Genomic DNA, 10,125 nt, shown 5'->3' on the forward strand with positions numbered 1-10,125 from the left:
ATATGGCCTCGAAGATGACGCAGTTATGTTGTTTGATTCGTACTTCACATTCGAGTCGAAGCTTGGGTGGCACAGGTTATTTCTTACGGTGGAATCGACAAGGGAAATTCGAACATTAGTGGTCACTAGTAGCTCACTAGTTGTAGTGTTTGAATTGTTGGAAGAAATGGTCGCATGCGGATGTAGGAATGGTAGGTTTAACGAACAATTTCAAATTTTGCCCCTTGAATTGAAAGTGAAGTTCATTTAAATGCTTTGTATGTATTTCTGACTGTTTTAGATCTACCTGCTCGATTTATATCTGCTACGCTTCATGTTGACAAGTCCCTCAAAATGGCGGCAAAACTTGGAGATTGCCGAAAATTAGGTAAGTTCACGGAGTTATAAAGTTTTAGTAAAGGTCGGGCCGCAAAGTTTTTTTCTGTAGTTACCTTTTCTATGGCACCTACTTCCTAGCTATATTAGTTGGATCAGTTAAGAACGCCTCACTTTTTCAAAAATGTACCTTGAATTTGATCGGTTTTCGCGTGTGTGACTTAAGCGAACCGATAAGGTGTCGTTCAAGTCTTCCTGTTTGCTTGATTGAAACGTGATGTTCACGAAAGTCGCCTCGATGGATAAGATAGAGTTAATATACATGGCTGTGGTATTTGTTTTTTGCTGAGTCCCGTAGATTGTTGTAAATTGTCCGGCAAAGTTGCCTCAAATTAACGTCTTGAAAAGTGTCACGACAGGCCTTCGGTCGAGTGAAATTTAATTTCCGTAAAACTCTGAAAAATAAAGAGATCCGATCAAACGGATTGTGGTTTTAGTATAGGTACATGAATGTCTTACAACACACAAGAAGTGAGCTAAATCTGTGTCTCAAGGAAAATCGACCGGACCGCTCTTACAGAGACACTCTCTTAAATCCTGAGTAGTGAACTTCGCCCCAAGGAATCAAGCTAAGAGTACTGAAAAAAAATTTTTAAAAAAATAAAAAAATTTAAATTTACTGTTTTTACCACCAATATAAACTTCTTAAAGACATTATCCACACGAGCATGGCGTTTCGCCAAGTCGCTTAGGTAAGATTAACACTGAAAAGGCTCAAGAAGCCTCTTGTGAGGTCGTGATTGCCGTTTGGTTGAATGTATCTTAGCGTGAACAAGAATGATGTTTAGCCATCTTTTCTCAGTTATAAGTAGAGGGATAATAGGTCCAATGCCTTAGCCTGCTTTTAAAAATCTCGGTATGCAGAAGAATAGATAGCATCCCCAAAGTTGTACGTCGTTTGCTGTCACATCCCACAGTACTAGTTCCTGATACTAGTTTGACAAGTTTTTCCTCACGTATATCTCAAGAGATGCACCATAACGTGACGGATTATCTTATTAATTATATTTTATGAAATCAGCAAAGATCACGATTCCTCGAATCTTGTACCTGGGGCGTATATACCTGGTGTTCTCTACTATTGCTTTATTGCTTTCCAGAAACTGCTGTTTGATTTTTCCTTAGACATTTCAAGTATGGCAAAATTTTGTGACAGTCACTTTTTGTGGTTACCGTGTATGAGCACATAAGTGGCATAGGGTCAAGCCACTTTTAAGCAGAATTTTTTTTTAAGTCTTTGGAAAGAATTTCACACCGAAAAAGTGAAAATAACGGGAAAATACTTAACTATTTCATATTTTACCAGTCAATTAAACTTGAACAATTTTAATTGCAACACTGATTTGGTAAATGTTTTGACCTCTCATTTGTAACTGATTTAACATGTCCCTTAGCATCGCCATGTGGCCAAAAAGTATCAGAGGTTATCGAAGAACGTTTTACTGAATCTTTTCAAATACTACAACGCGACAGAAACTCAAAAAGCGGGGAATTGTTTGAATCGCCCCAGAGCTACAAATTTTTTAATTGTCAGGCAGCAGTGCTGAGGGTACAAAAGCGTCTTTTAACGTTGTTCTTCTATGAATACTATTGGAGATTACTATGTTTATTAGAGGAGAATTAATTGAAACCTGTTCTGTGCACGCTTTGTTGATTACCGTAAATTCCGAAATACTGTAAATTCCGAATTCCGTAAATTCTGTTCACCGTCCCCAATTTTTTCGTAAGATCGTCGAGAGCGAGCGCTTACCAAGTGTCGGCTATCTTGCTTTCAAATGTACCGAAAGGGTGAGCGCTGATGTTTTTAGCGGTGGGGGTAGGGAGACTAGACGTCTTTGATACTCATTCCCAGCAAGCTCAGCTCGGCTCATTTCACACCAGGCCGCCCGTAAGGGAACGGGCCCGATGCCGGCGATCTCAACAGAAAAATAGAGGACTGTGAACAGTCTAGAGCCAAGAGGTGTGTTTTCCAACTATAAACTCCACGATATAAGCTAAATAAACTGCCATTAACACTACCGTTAATGATCTAATAGATGCCCAGGGCGTTTATTCAAGTTTAGGGGGCCAAGAGGGGGCCTTTAATGAGAAGGAGGCGTTTATTCTCACAGCCGTAACAAGCTCATCAAAACAAACAGGGGGTAGATTTGATTTACGCAACTCTAGTTATCACATGAAGGAATAGCCCACGAAAGGACCTAGAGGTGAATAAACCTGATATCTATATCATATTAACGTGGTTTTCTAGAAACGTTAAAAAAAAAAAAAAATTGGTGTTTCTGTTGCCTTGTAAGCGTTTTTTTTAAAATATGTAACACTGTTCTGTAATTTAGTATCTGGCAAGTTAGTAGTGTAACTAACGCCATGTAAGGGTTTAATTTTCCTAGTTGCTTGCTTTTCCTTCAGCTTGTTTAAGGCACAATAGTTTTTGATTATTATTTCTTTCTACTTTCTTGTTGTCGCGAGAACCACATTCCATGTGTGTGAAAAAGTGCGAAAACTGGTATATTCAGATCTTATTATAAATCCTCAGTGGAATTATAAACATGTTTTGCCCTATGTAAAAATTTACATAACACGCGCTGTTTTGTGGTTTGACTTAAGTAAAATCACATGCAGAGACGTAATACATCGCAAAGCAAAGAATTCATGGCCTTCAGGTGGTTTGACATTGCCCAGATAACTGTGCAACTTGAAGAATGAAGGTGGAAAACCGAGATTATTATATTGCGGCTCGAAAAAAAACAGTACAGAACAAGGATTTAAAGCTAGTTTAGAAAGGCAAGACGAAATGTAGGGCGAGACAAAGGTATTTTTGATGAGGTGGTTTGCTTGTCGTTTAGCGCCTTGTTTGTGTGCTCATTATGTTTATTGGTTTGTTTCAGTGTTTGTTTTTGTCAGTTTCTGACAATTTAGTTATGCCTGGTGAAATGATAGATGAAAATGTCTTATTAGGCAGACCAAATGTATTCGTTTGTTAATGCCCTGCTCGTTTATTGTATTCATCGCAGAAACTAATCTTTATTCAATCAGTAACCTATACTTAATGAAAGTATGTTGTTGGTTGGTTGTTTACCATGGGCACACCGGTCGGTTCATCATAGTTTGGGCAAATGGTAAGCAAAATTCAGCTCCGGTAAATTTCGTCCCTGAATCGCGTTTACCATTTGTACTGATCAGTTCCATTTACCGAAAAACGGCCGCGAAAGCTTGAAACTCGTGTCAAAGAACTGGCTTTGAAGAAATGGAACGCGAATTTCCGTGCGGAAAAACAGGACTACCTTTTCGGATGTACCGTTGCCCCCGGAAATGTTTGACTGGAAAAACCCAAAACGTCGTGTTCCGTTTACTTTCCAATCGGAAACCTTTTGTAAAAGGTAATGAACGTTATCTCCTATGAGCAGTATGGTCGAACAAGGCCCAAATGCATCATCAGTAAAGGAGTAACTATATCCTTAACAAGTCTCTTCCTTGATTCAATAAAGGATAGGAAGCACTAGTCAGTTTTTTTTTCCCATCAACACGACCTGGGGCGTTCCTAGGCGTTTTTTGTTTGTAAGCCTTAGTCGAAGGTATATGGGTAGTATATTTTTGTACTATCTTATATTATCTTATCTAATGTATTTGTTATTATAGTAAATAAGTTTGTCTTTGTTGCAATCTCACGTGTATTTTAATCCTTAGTTGAAAGAATCTACTAAAAACATATTAATGCCATGTTTTTAAAAACATGTTGTTGTATATTATATTCTGTTACTGTTTTTATATAAGGTTCTGTGCCCAGCTGCTAAGATTGATCCGTCAGGGCTATACTTTTTTTTTTTTTTTTTTTTTTTACAAATTTGAATAAGAAAACCAAAACGAAGTGAATTCTGGCAGTTGTAGTCACATACAACTCTTTTTTTTTTTAATAAGAATGTTGTTTTTCCTTAGGCTGAATATTCTTATTCTTCTGCCGATTTTAGGCTGAAAATATTCTAGTATTATTCTTAGTTTACGGCTCATGACATTTCCGTTTCAGACTATACTGGGAGTATCAGTTATAGTTCATGTTTTCTCGTTTTCTTGCCTAGTTTTCCCCTTTAGAGAATGGAATAAGTAGAAAACATATAATTGTATTGTATTTACAGTTTTTGAACACAAAAATATATCATTTTCAATATCTCAGTCTGGGGTTTATTCTTAAAATATTCTTAAAATTTTGCGAATTTCAGCCTTGATATTCTTATAAAATATATTCTTATAGAAAAAAAAGAGTGTATTGTCATTGTGAAAATGGCCTATCAAGCAGATCTTGGAGGGTGTTCAGCTTCATTCAGTTTTTGGCAATTATCATTCTCATGACCGTGGTATTTTCAGAGGACCCAACCAACATTTTGTAATTTTTGGCAATTTTGTTGCTGTATTCAATAATAATAATAATAACAATCTTTTAATAGGATGCTCCATCACAAGAGTGGTTTACATAGAGGTCCTAATTACGAGATGTATATTATATAATACAATTAAAATATAAAAAGGTTAAGCTAAAATCGATATATATGAAAAAAAAAAAAAAAAAAAAAAAAATTCAAGCTAAAATCCAGTTACAGAAATAATCAAAACATACACACTACAAGTACTCAATTATAAAAAGCAGAAAAAAGACACTTCTTAAAAATTGGAAAACTTGCTGAGTTTCTTACAGTTCTCTCTAATTCATTAAAGTCTTTGAAACAGTGGTACCGCGAACGTTGTTTTCCCCAATTATATTTAATTTTGGGGAGCTTGATAGTATCGTTATTGCGCGTATTGTAGGAATGTATATCACTCTTTCTTACAATGTCCAAAGAATGATTAAGTTGGCCATTAATACACTTGTATGCATATATACATCGATGACATTTCCTACGTTCTTCAAGATTCAGCCATCTCAAGACAATCAATGCATCGGTGGATGAGGAGTGAGGTGATCTATCTAATATCAACTTAGCTGCTTTGTTTTGGAGAATTTGCAATTCCTTCATAAGTGAGACATTGTCCTTGTCACCCCAGACTAAATCAGCATAATCAAAAATAGGTAGCACTAAGCTATTATAAAAAAGTAACCGGGCATCATAAGGTAAATAATACTTAATCCTACGTAGAAGACCAAGGTTTTTATTAACCTTACATGAAATATACTCAATATGGTCGGACCACGTGAAAGTTGAAGACAACATAACTCCCAAATATTTAAAACTACTTACAGAATTTATATCAGTGTCAAAAATAGATAACGTGAAAGAGGAAATACCAACAAGTTTCCTATTACTGCCTATAATCATGGATTTCGTCTTAGTAAGATTTAAAGTTAACTTATTTCCATGTAACCACTGGGCAACTTTCAAGAGATCATCATTTAGTGCCTCTTCTAACAGGTGTGGCTCTTTAGCAAAGTAGTACAGGACCGTGTCATCAGCATACAAAGTCACTTCGCAATTCTTTATAACCAGCGGAAGGTCATTAATATAAACCAAGGTCTTAAACATAAGTTATTGCAATAACAGCACTATTCAAAGGATTGACTGACTAAGTACCCAGTGGATAATCATTATTGTTATACATTGTACTCACTATCTATCTTCTCATTGGCTAAGGCCAAACTGGAAATCAGTGCAACCTACAGATTAGTTAGTTATCTGCTAGCTAGAATCTGTAGGTTGTGCGCGCAATGCATGATTTCCAAGAGCAATGTCAAATTGGTTCCATGCGACAGTGTATTTGTCGGTATATATTTCAAAACATTGTGTAATAAAACAATTATTAGATCTGGTTTTTGTGAGATCCGGAATAATCAAGGTCTTGCCTAAGTGTCAACAGCTCTAGCCCTCAGCCCGGCTGATAACACTTACCTCGACCTTGATTGTTCCGGATATCACAAAAACCTCATTCAAAAATAATTATTGTTTAGAATTTTGCAATTGGTATGGTGTGTTCCATGTGAATAGAGATTTCTCCAACAAAGAGCGCTGTCTACCTAAGGAAAACTGGGGCATGGTTGCTCCTTTTTGTCAGACAAAGAAACAAAAAGACAAAAATAGTTCTTGTGGGAGCAATATAAAATTATAACGGTTTTGATTTTGAAATCAAGCAAACAAAAGAGGGTGGTGTCCTATATAATGCTTTTTGGCATGTTCTGCTTGTTTATTTATTGCACCACACAAACATATTTCAATTTACATACTAATGGCCAAATATAAGTAAGACCACTCCTTGATCTACCATAAATTGTATCAAAATCATGAAATGAAAACCCTAACTACCAACTAATTGTTATTTATCGTTCATAACTCTGAGAGCCTTATTACTTCTCTAAATGGCGAAGAATTTTGAGGGTAGCCTTTTCAAGTGAATTAAGGTAATCAATCATCATTAGTGATTTAACCACTCATTAGAAGAAAACAAATGAAAAATATCTTTAAATAGCGGCCTGATGCACTATCTACAATGTATTTGCTTTCCTGTTCGAACCAAAGGAAATCAAGATCTTGAAATTCACTTATTTAGGTTAAATGTTGACGAAATACGCCGACACTTAAAGCTCAAGTTCACAGCAACTACAAACCACAAGGCAATATTGTAAGGTGTTTAACAGAAGTGACTAGCTACTTTTAGACCTAAGAAACATGAAACTATTTTCTAAAACAAAAATCGGTTAAAAAAGCCAGACTGACATTACATAAAACCTTTTTCTCTAGCACGGTCTCAATATAAAGGCAGATTGCACACGGTTCTTGGATTATGTTGTTATTAGGGAGCTTAAGCAAAAATGCTTTTGAGCGACGCATGTCAACTAGAAGTGAATCATTTTCCCTTTTAAAATTCCTTGATTCTACCAAGTTTGTATTGCTAAATGTCTTTGCCATTATAGAGACGATTTGCGCGAAAATTTGGATAAAAACCACTGCCTAAGAACGCTAAATGTCAACGTCTAGTTGACCTGCGTCGCTGAAATGCTTTTGATTAGGTTCTCTATTATATTATAGCAGACTAGTTAAGAAAGTTGCTGCGCAAGTCAAAGGCAAAGAAGAAAGACTGTGACCTTATAAGAGGGTGTTTCTCGTGGTTAGCTGCTTAAAAGTGTCTCAAATGTTATCGTGAGTTGCTCTAATGCAAAAAAAGTAACAACTAAGGTTCCTCGCACTCTAATAACTAAACTCGGATATTTTAGTAAAAACCCTCTTCCGACACATTCACGTCATTATCAAAGCAATTGCCAGTGAAAGCACCGCTTATGTCATCATTTAACTCCATATGTTTTTTCACACTTGGTTCTGCCGATCTGTTGATATTTGCAGAGATCTCCATAATATCTTGTGTGGAAAAATCATTTCTTTGCCTCATCTCGTACCCTGTGTAAAAATATTACCCATCTAACGTTTATAGAGAGGTTTTGCAAGTTTAAGTCATCGGTAGGGTTCTATGATGCAGCATTGTTAGTTCAAGAATCCTTCTGTGAGAATGTTTCGTTTAGATACCCGATACCTACTCTTGTGAATGAAACCAAAGCATCGTCGATAGTCAGTTATACCATTGTCATTTCGGATTTGACATAAGAAGTAGCGTACACAGCTTACCCATTACTAGCAGTTTACAACAACAAAAACGAAGAAGACCAAAAAAATGTTTTCAACACCGAGCTAAAATAGCACGAAATAATATTGCCAAAGTGAAAACAATGACCTCCATCAACTGTTGAAGTATGTATAGTTACCAAATTATTCCTTTAATTCTAGATTGATAGCTTAAATATTCCTAAGGCCACGGCACAGCGAGATTGAAAAGAATATTTGTAAAATTTGTCTTCATAAATGTACTGCCTTTACAAATGCAAACTCCCTACCTTGGTGACATCGACGCCAAACAATACATGTTGCAGTTATGCCAAGTACCACAAACAGTACAACTCCAACCAGAATAGCGATGTCTATCGGGAACTTTGATTTGGTTTTAACTTCGAGGATTCGGTCCCATCGAAATGAAATGCTTTGGTGGTAAATTGAACCAAACCTTGGGTTTCATAACCACCTTCTCATCAAAAGAACGCTGAAAGACTGCATACTCTGTATTGCCTGCCCTCAAGCTTTCCGTTCAGGTACTTAGTAAAAGCTAAAAAGAAACAAAATTAAACTGTCAGTGACTTCAAGTAATGATGACTGCTAAGGGGAGAGACAAATTTGAAACATTGGGTTGAAATTCGTAAAGCTTCGATCATACTCTTTTCACCGTTTGTACACAATGGAGAGGGTTTCTAATGAAAGCATTAAAAAAAACGATAAATGATCTCTTCCTTGTATCTTGTATCTATTCTTTAAAAACGTCACTTTGCCATCCCAACAGAGATCTGCGGGGTACGCAAAAAAAGTAGACAAAACTAACAGACGATGATCTCGTCTTTTTATCTTTCGTTTAGATAAATTCACTTGTCCATTTCAGCCGACAATTGCGAGGTGCGCAACAAAAAAACAAAAACAAAACAAAAAATACAAGACGACAATTTCTTTTTTGCAGATATTGTATAAAAACGTCATTTGGCCATTTAAACATACGTTTGCGGGGTAGGCAAAAAAAAAAAAAAAGAAAAAAAAACAAGACGATAATCTCCTCTTTGCATCTATTGATTAAAAACGTCACTTGTCCATTCTAGAAGTCATTTGCGGGGTGCGCAAAAAGAAAAAAAAATGAAAGACAATAATCTCTTCTTTGCCTCTATTATTTTGAAACGTCGCGCGTTTGGCCATTCCAACAGAGATTTGCGGGGTGCGAAAAAAACAACAACAACAACAACAACACCAAACAAGAAAACTAAATAGGAACAAGCATAAAAGACAGTTATCTCTTCGTTTCATCTATTGTTTACAGATCGCCACATGGCCATTCAAACAGTCATAAACTGGGTGGACAAAGACAACAACAACAACAACAACAACAACAACAATTAAAGGCATAATCTCTTCTTTGCATCTATTGTATCGGGATTCTTACTAAAGGTTCCACATGACTTCACTATCAACTTTCATCATGATAATTAATAATAAATGTGAATATAATTCCAAACTGATGGTAGCTTGCTGGTGCCGATGATTACTGCGGTGACTATGGATCCTTGTGATCAATGGAAAAAATAAGGACTATCGCAAGATCATGTGTAAACCACTTCTGGACAAGAGCCTTATTGTCGCAAGAGACAAAGAAACAAAATAAGGGCATTGTTGCAGGCTACCTCGCCCCGTAAAACACCACAGCGCGGGGATGAATTTGGAGGATCTTTGTACACAGAGGTTTAATGTATCTGTCGTAAGCTCACCTGATTTATCTTTTCGTTTTCGTATAGCTTCAGTGTTAGTAGATCTTGAATAGTACTTCTCATCTCCGACAGTGAATACCGTTCTTGACTCATCTCTCGCAAACTCCTCTTGTTCATGGCCTTGTAAAATTATCTTATGTGTTCTCATATTATTGTAATTTTTGCCAGACTCTTGCAACATATTGTAATTTTTGTAAATTCTATAGTTGTAATTTGTCTTGAACATATCTCTCACTATGGCACTGAAAAGGTCAAGACCACTTTCAACAGGATTAATCACTCAGAATCCAGTGTATAAATATTAGAAGTAGCAATATTATTGAGTTATCTTATCGTGTTTTTGGGTAGAGATTTCTCCGAAAAAGCTTAATTTAATTCCCCTCGAAGCACTTAGGACTTAATTGTTAGTAGCTTGTTCAAAT

Source organism: Porites lutea, chromosome 8, assembly GCF_958299795.1.
Source record: "Porites lutea chromosome 8, jaPorLute2.1, whole genome shotgun sequence".
In the NCBI taxonomy this organism is placed as follows: domain Eukaryota; kingdom Metazoa; phylum Cnidaria; class Anthozoa; order Scleractinia; family Poritidae; genus Porites; species Porites lutea.